A 25,371-nucleotide genomic window follows, 5' to 3' on the forward strand; every position below is an offset into this window, starting at 1 on the left:
AAAGAACTAAAGGACTGGGGAAATCCAAAGCTCAACAAACCAGGAACAGGTGGTTCCCATCAGAAGAGTCCCAGGCTGGAACTCAAACAGAAACCAGACCGCTGATAAGACATGGTTTATAGTGTCTGTCTCCAGCTTTGGCAGCTGATTAGGTTGTCCAGCATTTACAACAGGGCATGATCACACTTATCCAGCTCCAGGCTACTCAAAAACCTCTATTCTCCATAGCTGAAGCAACTTTCTGGTTCTATTGAGTTTGAGAATTATGAGGTAGATCCATTAACTGGAATACCAGGGCATAGGGATCCTCCATCTTTCACACGGGCCTCATTTTGAGTGTAAAGAGTTTTGTTACCTCTTCTTGATTCCTCATGAACTGCTGACAAAATTCCTGTCTCAGTAAACACTTTTCAATTTATTCTTGATGACCCCTTGCTGTGGAGTGACTGGAGCACAGCTCAGCAGGAGTTATGTGCCTGAGGTGGCTAGCTGGGACTCAAGGCACATCGCCTCACTTTTCTGGATTCAGTCTCCTTACCCATAACAGAAGGCAACTGGAAAGCACAAAAGGCTTAAAAGTTCTTAATTTGGGGTTACTTTTAAAGGCACACCTCAGCACTCTATGACAAAATTCAAAGCGTAAATAAAATCTGCAAGCTCCAGAGGTAACAGATTACTGCTTACAAAGAACTGAGGAAGGACCAGCACTGGCTGCTGGCACATGCTGCTCGCACTAGATACTTCATCTGCATTTCTAGAAACCCAAAATGCCAGAAAGCTGCTGACTGTGATCAGCAGTCAAGACACCATTCACACAGGGCCAAGTGTAGTGAGACCTGAAGATGCTCCCAACACTCGGCAAGATCTGAGGCCAGACTGCATAAGTGAGACCCTGTCAAGACCAAAAGATCAACACAAAAAGAAATCAAGGACTGGAGAGGCTAAGAGCCCTGGCTACTCTTCCAGAGATCCTGAGTTCAATTCCTAGCAACCACAGGGTGGCTCACAACCATGTACGATGAGATCTGCTGCCCTCTTCTGGCATGCAGGCATACATGCAGGCAGAACACTGAATACATTTTTTTTTTTTTTTTTTTGCTTTATTTTTACTTGGTCCAAGACTTGAGAGGGGCTCCATGGCATTGCAGCTGCCTAGTGGCTTCTTGAGAGGTTCGGGTGAAGGTCCTGTGGCTGCCTGGTGCAGAGCAGAGGTGAGAGCCCTCGGAAGGAGAGGCCTCCTAGTCATACCTGAGAGTTAGCTACTCAAAGAGTTACTCGCCCAGAGACGCCTGGGGCCCAGCAGCCAACCTGCGGAGGTTGGTCAGGTGGTTGCCCATCTTCTTGATGACCTTCACCTCCTCATCCAGGAAGTGGCTTTTTTTTTTTTGTTTGTTTGTTTTGTTTTTTTTTGTTTTTCGAGACAGGGTTTCTCTGTGGCTTTGGAGCCTGTCCTGGAACTAGCTCTGTAGACCAGGCTGGTCTCGAACTCACGGAGATCCGCCTGCCTCTGCCTCCCAAGTGCTGGGATTAAAGGCGTGCGCCACCATCGCCCGGCTCAGGAAGTGGCTTTTGAGGAAGTCACAAAGATAGGGATCTATGCAAGCAGAACCCAGGGAATGAAGATCCAAGAGGGCCTGGTTTAAGTTCTTTTCCAAGGCCAAGGCAGCTTCCATGGCCTCCTGGGTTTTACCCCACTCATCTTGAGATGGCTTCTGCACATCCTGAAAGAGTGCACGGCCTCCATGATCGTTCTGCAACTTCATCGGCCAATTTGCGGAACAAGTGGCCCACACCCTCCAGAGCCACGTCATCCCGATCAAAATAGTAGCCCAGAGAGAGGTATAGCTGTAGGAGGCCCGCGGGTGCAGGTTGACCAGGCGGTTCAAGGCAGCCTCCACTTAGATGGAATAATTTTGAAGAACCTGAGAGATCATGGCTGAGATGCAGTCTGGAGGTATCCGCAAAGAGACGGTGGTGGCTGGTCCTAGAAGCTGAAGGCAGCAAGAAGATGGTCCCAGAGGCTGCGACTGGAGAGGATGAGAAGTGGTGGAAGCTAACAAAGGGAGGTCCCAGGTCTGTTCCGTCCAAACACTGTTGAAGACACAGATCCACAGGATCTCCGAGGGCTGCTCCATAATAAATAAATCTTAAAGGCATTAATACCCTTGTGTTCACTACAGCAGTATTGACAATAACTACATAATGCAAGCTAGGGATCTCTGGTAGAATACTGACCTACCATTCATGAGGACTTGAGTACCATACTCAGCTCAAAGAGAAACAAAATTTTAAAAAGTAAAAAAAAAAAAGGGGGGGGTAGGACAGTGACAGTGAGAAGGAGGGAAAAGGGAAAAATGTAAATCATACCATAGAATCCTATTCATCCAATAAAAGTAAATTTTTTTATAAGTCTGTCATTTGCAACAACATGGACTGAAGCAGGGGATGATCATGTTAAATGATTCAAGCTAGGCACAAAAGCAAGCACTGTACAATCTCTTCATACGTGGAAATAAGGAACAATGATCTCATGTCAGCCAAAAATGGAACAGCGGTCAGAGGCTGGAGAGAGAAGGAGGAATGGGAGATGGAGCGGTTACAATTAGGAATATGTAGTTTGGCCATGCTACACCAAAGAGAAAGACTACAGTGATAAAGTGCCATATATCCCAGAGGCTAAAAGACAGAGCTTGAATGTTTTTTGTTTGGTTTTGTTTTTTGTTTGTTTTTAACCACAAAGAAGAGGTTAAAATTTAAGCGGATAGGTGCTGTTTAACCTAACTTAAACACTGTACAATGTACATCATGTGAAAACATCACACTGCCCCCCCAAAATATATTTGGTTTCTGATTTTCAGATTAAAAATTAATTTAAATTTTAAAATTTATTATTTATTATGGGGGTGCTATGTCACGTGAATGAGGGTCAAAGTACAGCCTATGGGAGCTGATACTCCTGCCACCATGAGTCCCAGGGATCCCACTCTGAGCCACTTTGCTGGCCTTGTTTAAATTGTTAAGTCATATTCCCATCTTCTAAGAAAACCACTCCAAGAACCTTTTCATACTAGTATTTAAAACTAGAACGAGAAAGACAAAGCATATGAAAAACAACATCTCTTCTCAGCACCTAAAATACCTTACAGTGAGGTTACCTATGTCTTCCTTCAGACAGCCCAGGTCTGTGAGTTGCTCAACACCTAGTGGTCTAGTGAAGTAAATGCAGCTTGCCTAGAGCCCAAATAAATTCCAGCCATTTTGTGGTTTTTCTCAAAACACACAGGAGAGCCCTCAATACAATTCCCCAGCTTCTGTGAAATGAAGACTCCACCTCCATACATTCTCCAAGCTTGGAAGGACTGCATATATCCCTCATTCATTCTCCATGGTGAAAAAAGCTTTGGACCTTGGAGTAAATATGACAAGAAGTAATACACATTGGCTGGGCTGCATCCACCAAGTGCTTGGAGGTAAGAGGGCTTTTGTGCATGCTGATCCAAGTGAAAGAAAAAAAGAAAAGGCTATGGGAAGACGACGAGTGTGCCTGGAGACAAGCTAAGGCTGCCTGTGGAGGATGGACTACTCCTGTGGGGTTCCAAGTTAGCCTAAACTTAATGAGACATCTCAAATTTCAACTCAAAACAAAAAATAAAGCCTGGCATCATGGCAACTCCATGTAACTCAGGAGGCAAGACTTATAAAGGCTAGGCAGCAGAATCAATCATGTCTCAAAAAAAGAAAAAGAGAGAAATAATGTTTTGTTAATGAGAATTATTTAACAATAGTATCAGTAAATAACTCAGACATTGTGACATACACCTATATTCCTAGGACTAGGGAGGCTGAGGCAGGAAAATTAAGACTATCAGGCCAATCTGAACTACATAGCAAAACCATCTCAAAAAATATAAAAAAAATATTTAAAAATTAGGAAAGTAGTAAAGTGATGCCTTTGCCCATCAGTGAAAGCATTGGAACAGAATGAGGGTGGGTGTCTGTCAGGGGAGAGTAGAAAGCAAGCCTGTAGCAGACAGCAGATCAGAGACAAGAAGACTATGTTAAACACTTCAAAGGTTCTTCCGAGTTCTGAACTATCATCATCCTGAACTAAAAAGTCACTGACAACACTAAAGACTCTCTCTCCTGCTTGTTTTTTCAGATCCCCGAGACAATATAACCCAGTGGCTAGAGGCACAGACCTGACACTACAATCTGAACAAGTGTGAGCAAGTGTGAACACATTACTGAACTGTTTTCCTCAGCTCTGTTTTTGTAAATTTTGTTTAGCAGTCACTACTCTCATAAGATTACTATGAAGATAAGTTATAGGATATAGTTAGGTACTTAAAACAGCACTACACACATGAAAAGGTACAAAACCAACATTTTGAAAAGACAAGGAAAGGAAAGGTGGGGGTGGGGAATGGCCTGCTTGCTTTAGCTAACCTTACCTAAGCCTCAACCAAAGTGGCCCTGGCTGTTGCTGACTAGAGGCTGAGTTCCCTTGGCAACCAGCCTCAAGAAAGTCAGAGCTGCTGTGTTTGTGGAGTGCTCATCCCTTGCCCTGAAAGCTGGCATCTTCTGTGTGCTGAGACAGGCCCCCTTTGACTTAACAAGTGTCTCACTCCAAATTTAGGAGCTGAGTAGTGCTACCCTCCTTTTTACGGTCAGTCCGCATTCAAAAGGACTGCAGAGACCCTCTAGACCCACATTTGCTTAATACATGAAGGTAAGAAGGATGAAAGTAAGTGAAGTCCTAGAAAAGGAGAACGGTACCTGCTGAACCATCTCTCCAGCCCTTTATTACCTCTTAAATCACACAGTAATACAACTTACTTTTTGAATTTTGTATTTTTTTAGACTAGGGGATGTTCAACTGGTGGGGGCGGGGGAGAAGAAGAAAAAGAGAAGGAGGAGAAAGGAAAACTTTGCAAATACTAAAAAAAAAAAAACAATAAATCAAAAATATTTTTGCTCCTTAGTATTTCAGATATGGGGTGCTCAACTGGCACAACACACTTTTCATGGAGGCAGAAAGGTGCAGGGATCTAGAGCCAGAACACTTTGCTCAACCACTACTAACAGTAGGCTCTAAGTGAGCTCCCTAACCCTCTTCAAACAATATAAAACATCCATGAAAGTCAGGCAGTGGTGGACAAGTCTTTAATCCCACCACTCAGGAGGCAGAAGCAGGAGGGCTTTGTTCAAGGCTGACCTTGAACTCTACAGTCTACAAGAGCTAGTTCCAGGATAGCAAGAGCTGTTACACAGAGAAACCCTGTCTCGAAAAACAAATAAAAAACCATGCCAAGCCGGGCGGTGGTGGCGCACGCCTTTAATCCCAGCACTCGGGAGGCAGAGGCAGGCGGATCTCTGTGAGTTCGAGGCCAGCCTGGTCTGCAAAGGAAGTTCCAGGACAGGTTCCAAAGCTACAGAGAAACCCTGTCTCGAAAAACCAAAAACAAAACCATGCCTACTCATAAGGTTTAAGAATTAAAGGAGATAGTTCCAAGTAAAGTCCACATTAGAGAACACTGGCTGCTCTGCTTCTCATCATTACTAATTGCTTGTAGATAGACAGAGCTGGAGAGACAGCTCTCAGTGGTTAAGAGGACTTGTTGCTCTTGCAGAGGACACGAATTCAGTTTCCAGCATCAACATCAGGTGGGTCACAACTGCCTATAACTTCATCTCCAGAAGGACCCAACACCCTCTTCTGATCTCCACATGCACCCACACACGTGTGCCTAACAGACACATAAATCAAAAGAACAACCACAACAATGGTAAATATAACAAGAGACAAGATCTTCCTTCTAGTCAAAGAATACTACAACACTAATGCATACATCTTTATTTAGCTCCTATTTCTGGCCCAGGAAATACCATGTCCTTCAGCAACTAAGGACTCTTTCATTTCTCTGCGTGTGGGGAAGAACCGACTCAGGACAGAAGCACAGGCAGTAAGATGCTTAAAATCACAAAGGAAGGTTGTGACAGAGCCCAAGCACACCCAAAAAACTAAAACTCATCTCAAGTTCAGCAAGACACATCTCTGGTCCAATCTCTTTCACCGTTGTGCTCTGACCTCCACACGTATTGTGGCACCAGGTGAACTATGGCATAAGTGCATGCACACACATACAAAATAAAAGTTAAAAGGTTTTAAAAACAAAGCACAGTAAGCTGGGCACAGTGGTACAAGTCACTTGGAAAGCAGATGCAGAAGGATCAGGAGTTCATAGTCATCTTTAGCTATCTAGCTAGTTCAATGACAACCTAGGCTGTATGAGATCCAGTTGGTCTCAAAACAAAACCTTTTATTCCCATCAAAATCCCAGCAAAATTCTTCAAAGACCTCGAAAGAACGGTACTCAACTTCATATGGAAAAGCCAAAAAACCAGGATAGCCAAAACAATCCTGTACAATAAAAGAACTTCTGGAGGCATCACAACCCCTGACTTCAAACTCTACTACAGAGTTACAATACTGAAAACAGCCTGGTACTGGCATAAGAACAGACAAGAGGACCAATGGAACTGAATAGAAGACCCGGATATCAATCCACACATCTTCGAACACCTGATCTTTGATAAAAAAAGCAAAAAATATGAAATGAAAAAAGAAAGCATATTTAACAAGTGGTGCTGGCATAACTGGATATCAACATGTAGAAGAATGAAAATAGACCCATATCTATCACCATGCACAAAACTCAAGTCCAAATAGATTAAAGATCTCAACATAAAGCCAGCCACACTGAACCTTATAGAAGAGAAAGTGGAAAATACACTTGAATGCATTGGCACAGGGAACCACTTCCTAAATATAACCCCAGCAGCACAGACACTGAGAGAAACAATTAATAAATGGGACCTCCTAAAACTGAAAAGCTTCTGTAAAGCAAAGGACACGGTCAACAAGACAAAACAACAGCCTACAGAATGGGAAAAGATCTTCACTAAACCCACATCAGACAGAGGTCTGATCTCCAAAATATACAAAGAACTCAAGAAATTGGACACCAGAAGATCACATAATCCAATAAAAAAAAAATGGAGTACAGACCTAAACAGAGAACTCTCAACAGAGGAATCTAAAATGGCTGAAAGACACTTAAGGAAATGTTCAACATCCTTAGTCATCAGAGAAATGCAAATCAAAACAACTCTGAGATTCCATCTTACACCTGTAAGAATGGCCAAGATCAAAAACACTGATGACAACTTATGCTGGAGAGGTTGTAGGGCAAAGGGAACACTTCTGCATTGCTGGTGGGAATGCAAGCTGGTACAACCCCTTTGGATGTCAGTGTGGTGATTTCTCAGAAAATTAAGAAACAACCTTCCTCAAGACCCAGAAATACCACTTTTGGGTATATATCCAAAGGATGCTCAATCATGTCACAAGGACATGTGCTCAACTATCTTCATAGCAGCTTTGTTTGTCATAGCCAGAACCTGGAAGCAACCTAAATGCCCCTCGACCAAAGAATGGATAAGGAAAATGTGGTACATTTACACGATGGAGTACTACATAGCAGAAAAAAATAGTGACATCTTGACTTTTGCAGGAAAATGGATGGAGCTAGAAAACATTATTTTGAGTGAGGTAACCCAGACACAGAAAGACAATTATCACATGTACTCACTCAAAGGTGGTTTTTTAAACATAAAGCAAAAAAAACCCAGCCTACAAACCACAAACCCAGAAAACTTAGACAACAATGAGGACACTAAGAGAGACTTACATAGATCTAATCTATATGGGAAGTCAAAGTATAAAAAGACAAGATCTCCTGAGTAAATTGGGAGCATGGGGACCTTGGGAGAGGATTGAAGGAGGGAGGGAAGAAGCAGAGAAAAATGTAGAGCTTAATTAAAAAAAAAAAAAGCCTTTTATTACTCTCCTAAGAACACTCTTAGAATTTTTTCAAAACAAGGCAGATCTATATTTTCTAAAATTAACATATTTCTACCCTCTTCCTCTTATATTCTCCTATTCTCAAAACTGATATATTCATCATTTAATTCTCACAAGAGGAAAGATGGGTCTCATTTGCCATAATCGCTATTTGACAGGCATAAAAACTGGCATTTGGAGAGAGACTCAGGACTACAACAGCAAGTATGTGAGTGCCCACTGCTAGGGAATATTATTTTAAGATGGGTGACTTTTGTTTATGCTGCATTTGTTTAACTCTGTAAAGCTATGGTTCTCTGCCTACCTAAAACACCTGATAGTCCTAATAAAGAGCTGAATGTCCAATAGCAAGGCAGTAGCAAAGACAGGTGGGGCCAGCAGGCAGAGAGAATAACTAGAAGGAGAAATCTGGGCAGAGAGAGAAAGAAGAACAAAACAAGGAGAGAGGGTGTCAGGGGCCTGCTACCCAGCTAGCCACAGAGTAAGACTAAAAGTGAGATACACAGAAGATAAAAGCCTAGAGGGGAAAGGTAGTTTGGGTTAATTTAAGTTATGGAAAGCTGGCTAGAAACAAGACAAGCTAAGGTCGGGCATTTGTAACTAAGAATAGGCCTCTTTGTGTGTGATTTATTTGGGAGCTGGGTGGTGGGTCCCTCAAAAAACAAAAACAACAAAAAACACAATAGGTCACAACTACTAGACAAAAATGTCAAGAGCTAAGAAGAGGCCAAGATAGAGGAGATGGCAGTGTCGGATGCAGCCAAATTGAACTAGGCATGCTGGCACACAGCTGTGCTCTAGCTACATTCAAGGCTGAGGTAGGAAGATCACTTTACACTCATCAATTTGAGAATCACCCAGCAACAGAGTAAGACCCTGAATCCAGAAAAAAGGGGGTGGTCAAGTGTGGTAGAGCATGCCTTTAATGCCAGCACTTGGGAGGGAGGGACAGGTGGATCTCCCTGAGTTCAAGGCCAGCCTGGTCTACAGAGTAAGTACCACCACAGTCAGGACTGTATAGAGAGACCTTGGTGGCACAAATAATAAAAACCCAGAGACAGATATTGGGGTTCAACCTGAAGGTCAGAAAAGCAAAACCGCCTGTCAGTGGCTCTTACCTCTACCTCAGTCCAAAATGGTAATCCTGCCTCCAGAAATCCTCAGAATGAGACTGAGAGCTGTCTCCTCCCATTTTATAATCCTCTCTAGTGCTGGGATTAAAAGCATGCACCACTACCACCAGGTTTCTATGACAACTAGTGTGGCTACTAGGATTAAAGGTGTGTATCACCACTGCCTGGTCTGTAAGGCTGACCAGGGCAGTTGTTTTACTTTCTGATCTTCAGGCAAGATTTATCTATTAAAATACAAATTAAATATCACTACAGACCTTGTCTAAAAAGAAAGAAGAAAAGAAGAAAAAAGAAAAGGGAAGGATGAGAAGAAGGGCAGACCAACAGCAGGCACAATGAAAATGTAATTTCTTTTCCACACTGGAAATAGAATCCAGGGACCTGACACCTAAAAACAGGAGTGTGCATATGTGAATGTGTGAGTGCTATTGAATGTGGAGGCCAGAGGGTGACATCAAGCATCTTCTTCAACAAGCATAGTGGTACACACCTTTAATTCCAGCACTCCAGACACAGAGGTACACAAATGTCTTGTGAGTTTGAGGCCAGTCTGGTCTACAGATTGAGTTCCAAGCTACATAGTAGTAAGATCGTGTCTCAAAAACAAAAAACAGAAACAAACAAACAAAAAACCAAATTTCTGGTGCGGGAGAATTGTCTGTATTCTGTCGATCATGTTTTGAATAAACGCTGATTAGCCAGGCAGGAAGTATAGGCAGGGCGATGAGAACAGGAGTATTCTGGGAAGCAGGAAGCTCCTTCCACACTCCTGCCCAGACCACTGAGAAGCAAGATGTAATCTACCCAGCTGAAAAAGGTACTGAGCCACATGGCTAACATAGATCAGAATAATGGGTTAATATAAGTGATAAGAGCTAATAAGAAGCCTGAGCTAATGGGCCAATCCGTTTTATAACTTACGAAGATCTCTGTGTGATTTTCTCTGGGACTTGCTGGCTGTGGGGTGCCGGGCAGGACAGAAACCCCAACAAGCTGGCCCCTCATGCTACAACTTTCTCATTTCTCATTCATTATTTACTTGAACAGGGTTTCTTACTGTCACCAATTTAGCTAGTCTATCTAGCCAGCTTTCGCCAGGGATCCCATCTCCAACTCCCTTGCCCTTGGATTACAGAAAGGGCACCATAATCATTTCCTCTAGAGTTTATGTGGTTCTAAGGCTCCAAATCACAGGTCTCTGCTTACTGAGTTGTATCCTCAGTCGTAATAATAGGGTGGGAGGAGGTTGGTATTTTAAGACAGGGTTTCTCTGTGTAGCCTGGGCTATCCTGGAACTTATTCTGTAGAGCAGGCCAGCCTCTAGCTCATAGAGATCTGCCTGTCTCTGACTCTGCCTCCCAAATGCTAGGATTAAAGACATGCACCATTGACTGGCCTAATAATCAGATTTTAAAGAAACTCTTAAAAAGATCATAATAGGGAAACAGGAGAGGATAACAGAATATAAGTGACATGAAGGAGACAAGGACTACTTAGGAAATCCTGGGATAAGGTACAGAACGGGGCTGGGCTATAGAAAAACATTTTTTAAAGGTCATAACCTCCCACCTATAATTCCAGGACTAGGAAAGCAGAAGCAAAAAGATCCAGTTTAAGGCCAGCCTGTTCTACATATAGCCTGTCTCAGAATATAGTCATTCTCAGAATAAGAGAATGAATGAATAAAAAGAAGGAATGAGCCAGGCAATGGTGATGCATGCCTTTAATCCTAGCATTTAGGAGGTAGAGACAAGTGGATCTCAGTGAGTTCAAGGCCAGTTTGGTCTACAAAGAGAGTTACAGAACAACCAGAACTATTACACAGAGAAACCCTGTAACCCTGTCTCAAAAAAAGACAAGACAAGACAAGGAATGAAGGTGATTAATACAAGAATTGGAAAGTCAGGCGGTGGCAGCACACACCTTTAATCCCAGCACTCAGGAGGCAGAGGCCGGCAGATCTCTGAGAGTCCAAGGTCAGCCTGGTCTATAAGAGATAGTTCCAGGGCAAATAGGGCTGTTGCACAGAAAAACCCTGCATAAATAAATAAATAAATAAATAAATAAATAAATAAATGTAAAGGAATTGGGACAGGGAGAGCACAGTGAACACAAAAATTAGTCTGTGCTACAGTGAAAGCCTATCTCAAAAACATGGCATGATGGCACAAGTGGGAACTTCACATCTGATATCACTTGGTTAGACAGTCCAAAGCCAAGGACACTACAGATACTATGAAAAATGTCCTAGCCAGGCAGTGATGGCGCATGCCTTTAATCCCAGCACTCAGGAGACAGGCAAGCGGATCTCTTTGAGTTCGAGACCAGCCTGGTCTACAAAAGCTAGTTCCAGGACAGGCACCAAAGCTACAGAGAAATCTTGGCTCGAAAAAAACAAAAAACAAAAAAAAAAAAAAGAAAAAGAAAAATGTCCTTCAAAGCTTCATGTACAGTATATAACAAATGCAAACCTCATATTCAGACTGGGGTTCCACTCCATACAGCTCACTGCGTGTATATAAATATTCTGGAAACAAAGCACCTCTGCTCCACAGCATGCTGGAAACTCAGCCTGTAATTTCTTACCAGCCTTTCCTTGTATCCTCATCACATAGAGGAGACACCCCTTTCACTGTCGATATGGTCTATGAAATTCTTCTTACATTTATTTTACTTTCTTACAGATATGAGTGTTTTGCCTTCACGTATTATCTACACATCACACTTATGCAATGCCAGTAGAACCCAGAAAAGGGCTTCAGAGCTCCTGGAACTTGACTTACCGACCATTAGTTGTCATGTGGGTGCTGGGAATTGAACTCAAGTCCTCTGGGTAAATAGCCAGTGCCTTTAACTGATAAGCCATCTCTCTAGCCCTGGAGAAAAAGATTTTAATAATCAATGTTGAACAAATGCTTTATCTAGTTGAAGTAACTGTCTCTGAGAACAAAAGTGTCTGTCAGCATCTCACTTGTGTGCTCAGTAGGTGGGATCAGAGAAACGATCTAGCGAAATATATTTGTTATTCTGAATAAAGTAGCAATTTCTCTTGAATTCTTTTCCCTCCTTTCTAACTCAAATGTCCTCACCAACTATACAAAGCCCTAAGTTTACACATATATTTCTCCCTAAAAACAAACCCTGACAGATGACTCAGTGGTTAACAGCACCTGCTCTTGCAAAGGACTCTGGCTCAAACCCATACAATAGTTCACGACCATCTGCAATTCCAGTTCTAGAAGAAAATCCCTCCTCTGACATCCTTTGGCACAGACACATGTGGTACACATACTTATATGCAGTCAATGACTCATTTACTTAAAAAACAACAAAGAACACAAACCAAAGCCAGACATGGTGGAGGACACATACATGCTAGCACTTAAAGACTAAGGTAAAAGGACTAAGTTCAAGTCTTATTATGAGCTATGTGGAATGGTCCAGGTTGCCTGTACAATACTGTGGAATAGAGTTATTTGTTTAACTAAGATGTGTTACATTTGTTGGTGTTGCAGAATAATTGTTAGCTATGTAAAGGTGTGTTGCTTTCATTCATGATGCATTTGTTTAACTAGGTAAAGATGTGGGAGTGAGTGCTCGTTGCTCATGGCACAGGCACCCCAGATAACAAGGGCCCAGGTGAGGCAGCCCCAAGCCCTGAAGAATGATAGTGTGGAGTCCTGAGGTGGAGGTGTGTCTCTTTCACGCCATGCTGGGCCACAAGCCTGTCGGGGTGAAACAGCACTTCCACATGATTTGTATTTGAGACAAGTTCAGGCAGAATGTTGGGCGCCAGGTCACCTGGGACCATCTGAGCAGTATGTATGACATGCAGGCACTGCACAAGTCTGAGACTCTTCCATTCCCAAATCCAGAGAGGAACTTTGTCCTTCCTAATGAGATCATTCAGGAGGTCCAAGAAGGAGAAGTGATCATTGAAGAGGAAATGGAGGAGATGAAGGAGAACGTGGACACCCCCCAACCATGGGGCTGATGTTTTTTCATCTTCAGGGAGCTTGGGGAAAGCATTAGAAAAATCCAGAAAGACAAGGAGAGTAATTCCTCAGATTTGGAGTGCAAAAAAAGGGGAGACAAGCCGGGCGGTGGTGGCGCACGCCTTTAATCCCTTTAATCCCAGCACTCGGGAGGCAGAGGCAGGCTGATCTTTGTGAGTTCGAGACCAGCCTGGTCTACAAGAGCTAGTTCCAGGACAGGCTCCAAAACCACAGAGAAACCCTGTCTCGAAAAAACCAAAAAAAAAAAAAAAAAAAAAAAAAAAAAGGGGAGACAAGCGGAAACACAGCCGGGTCACTGACAAGATCCTGACTGCCAACAGCAATCCTTTCAGCGCCAGGGTGGCCACAAAGATGCTCCAAGACTGCAGGCCCTCACTGCCTGTTCTCGGGTCCCTGGGTGAATGTGACCATCCAGCAGAGATGCTAGTAGGGGCTTCTACCGTGTCATCAGACCAACAGAGCTCCTGATTAGTCCAGCATCCACTCTGCTTGGATGGTAAAGCCTCTGAGCCAGCCTCTCGCTTTCTCCTGGTTGGTTTCCCCTATGCCCACAGTGTGTAAAGAGGAGCAGATGCATGGGACCAGAAGACGGCAAGTCAGCAAGCAATAAGAGGCCATCCTCACTGTCCTCTGACGGAGGGAGCCACTCATCTTCCCTGAATGCCACTCTTTGCATTGGCTTGTCCTGTGAGGCTCCAGTGTGCACCAGCACCAGGAAAAGATGTCTTTGGAGTTCATGCAGCACACACTGTGTACCAAAAGCCTCTCCCATCTGGGAAACAGAACTGGGCATTTTGCCTCATTCACTTGTACTGTAACAATGTATAATTTGGTTGGTATTTCACTATTTTTGTTTGTTTGTTTTGTTTTTTGTTGCTGTTGTTTTTCGAGACAGGGTTTCTCTGTAGCTTTGGAGCCTGTCCTGGAACTAGCTCTTGTAGACCAGGCTGGCCTCGAACTCAGAGATCCACCTGCCTCTGCCTCCCGAGTGCTGGGATTAAAGGCATGTGCCACCACCACCTGGCTCACTATTTAAAAAGCCTATTTTACTAATGTTTCGTATGAAGAAAAATACTGCAGAAGTTCAACTTGTGATGTTTTTTCTGAGATTTTTTTTTTTAGGATTTTCGAGACAGGGTTTCTCCGTAGCTTTTTGGTTCCTGTCCTGGAACTAGCTCTTCTAGACCAGGCTGGCCTCGAACTCACAGAGATCCACCTGCCTCTGCCTCCCGAGTGCTGGGATTAAAGGCGTGCGCCACCACCGCCCGGCTTGAGATGTTTTGTTTTAAGGTAACTACTGAAATACCTCTGGCTCTGTTTTTATGTGCCATATATAGAGAAATTTTAGCAATTATTTTTATAACTTTTGTAACTTGGAAAAGACCAATTAAGGACGTGGAACAAAGGCATAGCCATCAGACTGAAGAATCACTGGGGGGTGGGGGAAGATGTGTTACTGTTTTGCCTTACCTACCTAAGGCACCTGATTGGTCTAATAAAGAGCTGAATGGCAGAGACGGAATAGGCAAGGCTGGCAGGCAGAGAGAAAAGGAGAGCCAGCCAGTCAGCCAGGGCCTCATCAGGCAGCCAGGGAAAGCCAGGGGTCAGACTGACAAACATGGAGGAAGTAGGAAACACAGAAGGAAAGAAAGGTAAAAGCTCCAAGGCAAAACATAGATGAAGAGAAACAGGTTAAATTAAGTTATAGGAGCTAGTGGGATAAGATAAGGCCAAGCATTCATAACTAATAAGTCTCTGTATCATGACTTGGGGGATGGCAGTCCGAGAAAGCCTGCTATAGTACAACACAATGATTCCCGTCTGAACCACACAGTAAGGTGAACCTGCACTACGCAGCGAGACCATGTCTCAAAATTCATAAAGCAAGCCCACATGGTAGCACACACGTTCAATTCCAGCGCTACCGAGACAAAGCCAGGTGGATCTCTGTGAGCTCATGGTCATTCAGAGGTACACAGAGAAACCTTGTCTCAAAAAAAGAAAAAAGTCTTTATTGTCTTTATCTTCTTCTTAAGTACTGCTCCAAAATAAACACTTTCACTTTCTGCAGTCTGGCAAGGATAGCTGAAGTGCCAATAACCCAGGGCTAGAAATATGGCTCAGTTATTAAAGTGCTTACTAGAATGCACAAAGCTCTGAATTCCATCCCAGAACCACATAAATTGGGTGTGGTGGTATATGCACGTAATCCTAGCACTCAGGAAAGGCAAATCAGGAGTTCAAGGCCATCCTCCATTACATAGTCTTAAGCCAGTCCAGGGCTAAAGACCCCCCCCACTTCAAATAAATAAATAAATAAATTGGTTAAATAGGTCACACTCTTCAAACAGAAAACACATTAAAAATTAGGTAACATGCAGGGAAGTAGTGGCGCATGCCTTTAATCCCAGCACTTGGCCCTCGTTAGTAAATAGTGGTGAAAAAAAATCCCAACACTTGAGAGGCAGGCAGATCTCTGTGAGTTCAAGTTGGTCTATAAAAGCTAGCTTCAGGATAGCTCAAAAAAAAAAAAAAAAAAAAACTGGGTAATACATGTAATACAGGCTGGAGAGATAGCAAAGGAAAAACACTTCCCAAAGCCAAGCAGAGAAATGCAGGTTTGGGAGCTGGAGGAAGGCTCAGAGGTTAAGAGCACTCACTGGCTGCTCTTCCAGGGGTTCTAAGTTCAATTACCAACAACCACATAGTGGCTCACAACCATCTATGATGAGGTCTGGTGCCCTCTTCTGGCACAAAGGCAAACATGCAGGCAGAACACTGTATATATAAATAAATAAATCTTTAAAAAAATATTAGGTAACAAAGTCAAGACAGTGGTGGCGGCACACTGGAGAGGCAGAGAGACAGATGGACCTCTGTGAATTTGAGGCTGGTCTGGTCTACAGTGAGTTCTAGGACAGCCAGGGTGGTAAACAGAAACCCTCTATCTTAAAAAAAAAATGATTAGGTAGCGCAAACAGCCTCCATTCTTTCCGGAAATGGCTGGCTTTAGAATGACTGTGCTCTAACCAGAATCTCCTTCCCCTACCACCCACTTTCCCTGTGAGACTCCGAACATCATCCTTACCCTTCTCAGATTCGTTCCAAAGCCAAACGCCCTCTGCATCATCACTGCACCCTCTGCTATTTCATATCCTAAGACTTAACATACTGTCCTGGACTGCTTGTCTGTCTCCTTCCCTGAACCATAAATAATTTGAAGAGCAAAGACAAAAATCTCATTCTTTTTTGGTGGTGGGGATGACAGAGAGAGGGTAGGGAGTGGTTGGTTTAAGAAAAAGTCTTTCAGCAATCCACACCTCAGGTTCCCATTGAAATTATAGGGGTGCACCACCACCTGGCTTCACTCCTTCTTAGATCCCAGTATGTAGCATATATCAAGCAATTAGTTATTATTTACTTACTGGATATAACGACTTTTATGTAAGTATCTTCTGTGATTTTTTTCCCCCTTGTTTTTCTGAAGCAGGATTTCATACTATCTCCTAGACTAGCCTCAAACTCATTATCCTCCTGACTCAGTCTCCCAAGTGCTGGGAATACAACCCCATCCCCAGTTCCCTTCTGTGACTTTGGTAATACATTTTCCCTCATGAACCAACTGAATTTAGGCTAGTATTAAAATTATTAGCATGGAAACATCTCCAGCTGATAGCAAAAAAAAAAAATCCTCATTTGTTAAAAGGAATAAGAGAATTGGGGGCTGAGAGGTGGCCCAGTGGTTAGGAGTACTAGCTGCTCTTCTAGAGGACCCAGGTTCCCAGCATCTACATGGCTACATGGCAGCGCACAGCTATCTGTAACTGCAATTCCAGGTGACTGGTGCCCTCTTCTAGCCTCCTCAGTGGTGAACGGTGTAGCCATTATACATGTGTTAACAGAAAATAGATAATCACATAATTTTCTTCTGCCTTATTCTTTCAGCATTTTCCTTCCTTATTTTCTATCTTTTATATCTGCATTGTGTCCTCCTCTTTCCCTTTACGTTCTCTCCACACACCCACCCACATGCCCTACTATTTAGGTATCTGTGAGTACCATTTTATCCAATAGGGAGAACTTGGGCCAAGGACCCAGAACTTGGGCCTGGCATATATTTCCTCCTAACTTATGCATGACACTAACATATTTCTTGTATCTACCAGGGAATCAGCAAATGACATCCTAACAGAAAACAGGGTCACCAGGACAAACCACAAAGTAGGTAGGAAATGTTTCTAAGCTGTACTTTCTCAATTTACATTTTCTTTATTTGGGGGTTGGGGGGAACAGTTAAAAGGATCAAACCCAGAGCCATGACACACCAGGCAAGGACTCCACCACTGAGCTACATGCCCCAGCCCTACTATCTATAACTGTTTTATTCATGTTTATGTCTATGTACAAATACTACATGTATATGGGTGCCCACAGTTGCCTAAGGAGGCCAGAAATGGGTGTCAGATGCCCTAGAGGTGGAATTGTAGACAGTTGTAAGATACCTATGGGTGACAGGGCAGTCAGTAGGCATAATTAACTGCTGAGTCATCTCTCCAGTCCTTATTAATTTTTATTTTTTGGACAGATGTGACAGCACACATCTTTAATTCCAGCACTCCAGAGGCAGAGGCAGGTGGACTCTGAGTTCAAGGACAGCCTGGTCTACACAGTGAGACTTTATCTGAAAAATACAAAAAAAGAAGCTAGAAGAAAGGCTCAGGGATTAAGAGCACTTTCTGCTCTTACAGAGGACTCGTGTTCAGTTCCCAGCACCCACAATAGGCAGCAGTAACTCCAGTTCCAGGAAACCCAACAACTTCTTCTGGCTTCTGCAGGCTTGCACACATGTAATATGCATACAGTCAAGCAGCCATTCAAGACACACAAAAATAAACAAAAAATTTTAAGTCTTTTAGGGATTACAAGATGGCTCAGTGGTTAATAGTATAAATCATTCTTCCAGAGTACCTGAGTTCAAGCTCAGCACCTATATCAGTCAGTACATAACTGCCTATAACTCCAGCTTTTGGGGATACAAAAACTTATTCTGGACTCTAAGAGCACTGCACTCATGTGTACAAACCCACGCAAACACACATATATACACATAATCAAAATAAAGGTTTCTTTTTAGAGAGTAATTTTATTTTAACTGTGTGTGGGCAGGTATACATGAATGTTATTTTAAATAAACATGAAATAGGGGATAGAGAAATGACTCGGTGGTTAAAACACTTTTGTGTTTAAAAAGATAAAAACGAGTGTGATGTACTAGCACAACCTTTTAATCCCAGCATTCTGGAGACAGGTGTAAACAGGTCTCTGTGAACTCAAGGCCAGCCTGTTCTACAGATCAAGTTCCTGCCCAGCCAGGGCTACACAGCGATACCCTGTCCCTGTTTCAAAACATAAATAAGGGCTGGAGAGATGGCTCAGAGGTTAAGAGCATTGCCTGCTCTTCCAAAGGTCCTGAGTTCAATTCCCAGCAACCACATGGTGGCTCACAACCATCTGTAATGGGGTCTGGTGCCCTCTTCTGGCCTGCAGGCATACAAACAGACAGAATATTGTATACATAATAAATAAATATTTAAAAAAAAAAAAACATAAATAAGAAATAAATAAGGAGCTGGGCGGTAGTGGCGCACGCCTTTAATCCCAGAGACAGACCCCTGTGAGTTTGAGGCCAGCCTGGTCTACAAGAGCTAGTTCCAGGACAGGCTCCAAAACTACAGAGAAACCCTGTCTCGAAAAACCAAAAAAAGAAAGAAAAGAAAAAAAGAAAAGAAAGAAAGAAAGAAAGAAAGAAAGAAAGAAAGAAAGAAAGAAAGAAAAGAAAGAAAGAAAGAAAAGAAAAAGAAATAAGGAGTCAGTTTGGTGAGATTCTAGCATTTAAGAGTAAGGTAGGAAAATTACAAATTTGAGCTAGGCAGTGGTGGCGCACACCTTTAATCCCAGCACTTGGGAGGCAGAGGCAGGCCAGTCTAATATACAAAGTGAGTTCCAGGACAGCTACAACTGTTAAATGTAGAGACCCTGTCTCAAAAAATTCAAAGAAAAAAGAAAGAAAAGAAAAAATTACAAATTTGAGCCAGCCTGGAGACACAAGAACACAACAGGGTCTGAAAAGATGGTTCAGAAGTTAAAAGCACTGATTGTTCTTCCAGAGGATCCAGGTTCAATTCCCAGCATCGACATGGTAGCTCACAACTGTCTGTAACTCCACTTTCAGGGGACCCAACACCCATGGCAAAACATTAATGCACATTTTTAAAAAAAAAAAAGTATAAGGAGTACAAAAACAGGTGTAGTAGTACACACCTTTGATCCCAACATTCGGGAGGCAGAAGCAAGCAGATCTCTGTGAGTCTGAGGCCAGCCTGGTCTACAAAGAGAGTTCTAGGACAGCCAGCTAGGGCTATTATTGTTATGTTGAGAAACCCTATCTCAAAAAACCATACACACACAGAGAGAGGGGGGGGGGGAGGGGGAGGGAGGAAGGAAGAAGAGTCTCTTAACCCTTAACTCAAGAAAGTCAAGGCCTGAGGTCATTCAAGTGGATGTTCTTCTGAGTCTCGAGTACTACTTTTCTGCTGTCAGTCATAGCAACAGGCATAGTCAAAAAAGAACAATCTACAGTAGTCGAGAGTCACCTCAAGTCCTAACAAGCTGTCTAATCTTCAGCAAGTCTGTTCCCACCCACAGATTGCTCTTGTGTGAAGTGCACATTTAATAACAGTTGAATGGCAAGGTTGTCTGAGATAAAGAATGTAAAATCACTGTGAAAGGGTTTATGTAGCATGTCTACATAAGCTAAGAGGAAATAAAATCATCCCTCTGAATGGAGCATAAATCCTGTGGTTCAACTTACAAAGTCTAGGCCTGACTCATTTTCCCAGACTCCTTAAGCCCATTAACCAACCTGTGGTCACTTGAATTCAAGAATCATGAATGAGATATAGGGAACTATCCAGTCCATTGTTCCATTATCTCAGTAGCTTCATGGGCAGCTCTTCAGAACAAGGAGTTGGGTGTAAGGGGAGCAAAGAATTTGCTCAATGAGGTAAAAAAATTCCCCCCTTATCCAAAAGAATAAACAATCAAGGTCATCAAATAGTACCATACCAGGACAAAGTCAGAAAAGTGCTTAGAGATCAGTTGGGCTTTTGTTTTATAGATGGGAACACTTAGCCCAAACAGCTGGGTTATAAAAGTCTCACAGAAGTCCCAGAGGTAGGACACATATCTGGGGAATCAACAGTCTCTTCTGACCTCATCAGGCACTTCACACACAGGGTACACTTACAGACATGTATGCAAAAATACTCACACATTAAATAAAAATACTAAAAATATCTTTTTTCAAAAAAGGATAAAATCACTTTTCAGCTTTCGGCTCAAAGGAGGCAATGGTGCAACTTTCTTCAGTCGTCCCGAATCTGGGTTCATCCGTGCCTCCACCATGCCGCCCAAGTTCAACCCCAACTAGATCAAAGTCCTGTACCTGAGGTGCACCAGAGGTGAGGCTGGCCCACATCCACCTTGGTCCCCAAGATCAGGCCCCCTGGGTCTGTCTCTGAAAAAAGTTGGTGATGATATTGCCAAGGCAACCGGTGACTGGAAAGGCCTGAGGATTACAGTGAAACTGACCATCCAGAACAGACAGGCCCAGACTGAGGAGGTGCCCTCTGCCTCTGCCCTGATCATCAAAGTCCTCATTGCCCGGCAGATGAGACACAGGTCTTTAGCTAGAGAACTTTCTGAAATTATTAAAGAGATCCTGGGTACTGCACAGTCTGTGGGCTGCAATGTGGACGGCCTCGTGACATCACTGATGACATCAACAATGGTGCTGTGGAATGCCCAGCTAGCTAAGAAGCAATAAGAGAAAATATTTCAATAAAAGACCATCTAAAAAAAAAAAGATGAAATCAGCTTGACAGTGGTGGCACATGCCTTTAATCCCAGCACTTGGGAGGCAGACACAGGAGAATATCTGAGTTCAAGGCCAGCCTAGTCTACAGAGCTGGTGCCAGGAGAGCCAAGGTTACACAGAGAAACCCTGTCTCGAAAAAACAAAAGCAAACAAACCAAAAATAAAGAAAATGAAGTATTTCCTGATTTTTATTATACACACACAAGCACGATTAATATATAATTAATATAAAGCACATACAAATATATAATTTAAAAATTTAACAAAAAAAATTTGGCTTTTCATCCTGAGTCTACCTATTTTAAGCCTTTTTTGTCTCAGTGGTCTTTATATATATTGGTTTTATTTTTTTCAAGACAAGCTTTCTCTGTGTAGCCCTGACTGTCTTAGAACTTGCTATATTTACCAGGCTGGCATCGAACTCAGAGATCCGTCGGCTCTGCCTCCCCAGAGCTGGGACTAAAGGCATGTACTACCACCATCTGGCTCTTTTTATAAATTTTATGTCTATGGATATTTTCATCTGAATGTATGTATGTATGTCACTTGCATGCCTGGTTCCTCCAAATGCCAGAAGAAGGCATCAGGTCCCCTAGAATTAGAGCTAACAAATAATTGTGAGACACTATGTGGGTTCTGAGAATTAAACACAGGTACCCTGGAAGAGGTAGGTACCCTGGAAGATGTACTCTTTTTTTTTTTCTTAAATGTGTAGTCCAGGCTGACCTCGAACTCCAGATACACCTGCCTCTGCCTCCTTCAGCAAATCCTACCGGCCTGTGCCACCAGAACTGGTGGAAGATGTACTCTTAACTGCTAAGCCATCTCTCCAGCCTGAGATAAAAGCTTTAAAATGGGCAAATTCAGAACCAGAATTTTTTGAATTAGGACACTCCCTCATTATATTTAGTTTCATCCTATTGTTTCCTGATTTTGCAGTTTGTTTGTTGGCTGTCCTGAAACTCACTATGTAAGCCAGGCAGGCCTCAAACTCAGAGATCCTCTTGCCTCTGACTCCAGAGTGCTGAGATTAAAGATGTAAACCACCAAGCCTGACTCTATTTGCCTGACCTTTTAATGCTTATTAATATTCTAAATTCCTTAATCTACTCAGTCATCATGCAAGAGACACCCAGGAAAATCCACACGTAGTTTAGGGGTTCAACATATAGCTTCTGAACTCAAACGGCCTCGACTCTAGTCCTTTACCTGTGTAAAATGGAAATATCACCACTCATATCAAGTTCTGTGAGAGTTAAACATGTGCATCTGTTATAGCCTACTAACGGCTCTTAATTACTTTAGTTATAATGGTTCCTCTTTTCTTTGACTATAAAGAAACGAGCAGACATTTCCAGAGTATATTCCAAATAGTCATGCTATTTTCTAATAGTTTTGTTATATGTGTGTACATGTGAGTCGTGTAAATTTATTTGTTCAGTGCTTTCCTTTTTTAAAACGTGAGAAGCACTGACTAAAGTACCCAATAATGCTCACACCAGTGCCTAGCATACATTCCATGTCTGTTATTGTCATTGCTGATGTTGTGTTCCTATCAAACCTGTGTTTGCAGAGCTAAGTAAAACAACATTAATTTGGAATGTTTGACACACCATCGCAATGGAAAGCTCTCCTCTTCCTGAAGCCCGCACATTTAAGGCACTTAGGTACTTATTTGCTGCTTGGCCCACTACCAATCACATTGAAGAGTCTACAGATTATGATTTAGCTAACACTCTCCCACAGTCTGTCAATATTTGCAGAAAATAGAGGCTTGGAGCCAGGTAAAATAGTTTATTTTATCTGCTAAGGTATTGGGATGGGGACGCCAGAAAACCACCACATGAATAACTGAAACATACAGAAGCTGCTTGCTCCCCTGGAGCCAGGTAGACAAAACTGTGCCACAGATGAGGCCAGATTAACAGATACCTTGACCTGTGGGCAAAACTGAATCACTTACACTTTGGGTCCTTACCCAGAGATTTCTTAAAATAGTATTTGAGGGCTGAAGAGATGGCTCGGTGGTTAAGAGCACTGACTGCTCTTCCAGAGGACCCGGGTTCAATTCCCAGCACCCACATGGCAGCTCACAACTGTCTGAAGATCTAGTTCCAGGGGATCTGACATCTTCACACCAATGCACATAAAATAAAGTTAAATAAACCTTTTTTTTAAAAAAAAATAGTATTTGAGCCTAAACAAGTGTCACCGACACCAGGAAAATCTGGAAGATGCTAAACATACAAACAGGAGCCAGCTATACAACAATTGGTTATCTGAGTGGCTCCTTTAAAAATGACAAGCTCAGCCAAGCTGTGGTGGCACACGCCTTTAATTCCAGCATTTGGGAGGCAGAGGCTGGCAAATCTCTGCGAGTTCAAGGCCAACCTGGTCTACAGAGTGAGTTAAAGGGCCTCTAGGGCTACACAAAGAAACCCTGCCTTCAAAAACAAACATAATAAATATATAAATAAGTAAAAATTAAAAAATGACAAACTCGCCGGTGGTAGTTGCACAGGCCTTTAATCCCAGCACTCCCAGTTAGAGGCAGGTGGACCTCTAAGTTCAATCAAGGTCAGACTGGTCTACAGAGTTGAGTTCCAGGGACTAGCCTGTCTGAAAACAAAACAAACAAACAACAAAAAAACAAAAACAATAAACTCATCTAATACACTGAAAACAGCATTTAAATAAATGCTTTTTCTTTTTGAAACAGGGTCTTGCTATGTAGCGCTGCCTGGCCTCAAACGCGCAGAAACTCACCTGGGCTAGGGTTAAAGGTATTTGTTATCACATCCTGCAACATTTAAATTCTATAATCCTGCTAGTGGTGGTGTATGGCTATAATTCCAGTATTTGAGAGGCTGAAACAGGAGGACACACAGTGACTTTGCACTGAAAAACACAAGGGCTAGGGAATGTGGCTTAGACAGAGTTTGGCTGAAAAGTTCTGATCTCCAGCTGTGCAAAAATAAATTCTAAAACTCCGAATTAAGTAAAAATCTGCAAAAGGTGCTCACCGGTAAGAAAATCAGAAGAATATGGATTCCATTCGCCACACAGAGTGACCTTGAATCAGTCACTTCATCCCTTCGGGTTTGTCTTACTCTGTTGAGGAAAAAGAGAGAAAAATTAATACCCATTTCCTGTCAGGGTATTGTGATTTAAAAAAAAAAGTAAAAAAAAAGTTGCAGTGAAATATTTAGAATGAAATTAAAATCTGGCAAATCCACAAACATCGGTTCCTCTTGGCTATAAAAGTGAACGTAACTGTGAACTTGCGAGTCACAGTTGAATAGTGAGATGCAGGCATCTAATGGCTTCTTTGCTATAAAATCTTTAATCGGTTAACACCACAACCTGTACAGGTCTAGAAAAACAGGTTTCTAGATGCTTGGGTACTTGGCTAGGTACTGCTCGCGCACGCGCATACGAAAACACACACACACACACACACTCCTGCCATTACTCAAAAAAAAAAAAAAAAAGCGTTAGGCCTGCATTTTACTAATTCGCGTGCCAAACGAGTAAAGTGGAGAACACAAGTTTCTGCCAACAAACTTCCAAGCGGCCTTCCACCACTTCATCCTGAAGGCACTTGGGGAAGGACTGAGAATAAGACGCACGTTCTAGAGTTTTCGGACCCACCCCTGTTTCTCGCTGGCGACACATGTCGCCATTTTGTTGGGAAACATGGCTGCCAGCCCTCCCAGCCGTGGGGAGACAAGGGGAGGAGGAGCACACGGTTAGCCCTTTCTCCGAGGTGTCAGACACGTTCACGTTCACATGCCCGCCGCTAGTCTGGCTAGGCCGGTGGAACAGAAAAAGGCAAAGCACCCATAACGGGCTCTCCTGCGTCCCGATGGCCATTTCCTGGCGTGAGGAACGCGAGCGGGAAGCCCTTCCAAGATGGCGGCCGCGCCGAGGGCTGGGAGCCTCGGAGAGCGCGGCCCGGGAGGCGCGAGCGAACGCGGCCAGGCGGGGCCGGGCCGGCCGCTGTTCAATGCGTGTGTCTGCTCTAATGTCTGCCGCGGGAGAAGCGAACCCGCGGGCAGGAGGTGGGGCTCCCGGGGCCTCATGGCCACGGGCCAACAAAACGCAAACAAAGCATTATGTAAAGGGCCGCCATTCTTCCGGCGGCCCGCGTTCCTGTCTCGTCCCCGCGCCGCCCGGGCGCCGCACGCAGGACTGGCGGAGTCGCAGGTCGCCCTGCGCACCGGACGCGGCCGCCGGACCGAGGCCAGGGTGGGGGAGGGGACGAGGCGCCCGGACGCCGGGGACGAAGGGGCCCCACGTGCCCACCCGAGCGCGTGCACGCCCGGCCGCGCCTCGCCGCCCCTCCCCCCCGGAAGACGCCGC

The 25,371-nt window shown here is 43.4% G+C and overlaps 3 pseudogenes; 2 read left to right on the forward strand and 1 right to left on the reverse strand.

The window, feature by feature from the left end:
- Positions 1 to 1,238: 1,238 nt before the first annotated feature.
- LOC130873634 (ferritin light chain-like) lies at positions 1,239 to 25,335 on the reverse strand (annotated as a pseudogene).
- On the forward strand, positions 12,486 to 13,541 carry LOC130873139 (MRG/MORF4L-binding protein-like; annotated as a pseudogene).
- LOC130873627 (60S ribosomal protein L12-like) lies at positions 20,521 to 20,948 on the forward strand (annotated as a pseudogene).
- Positions 25,336 to 25,371: the final 36 nt, after the last annotated feature.

The sequence above is a fragment of the Chionomys nivalis genome, chromosome 1 (genome assembly GCF_950005125.1).
Source record: "Chionomys nivalis chromosome 1, mChiNiv1.1, whole genome shotgun sequence".
NCBI lineage: Eukaryota > Metazoa > Chordata > Mammalia > Rodentia > Cricetidae > Chionomys > Chionomys nivalis.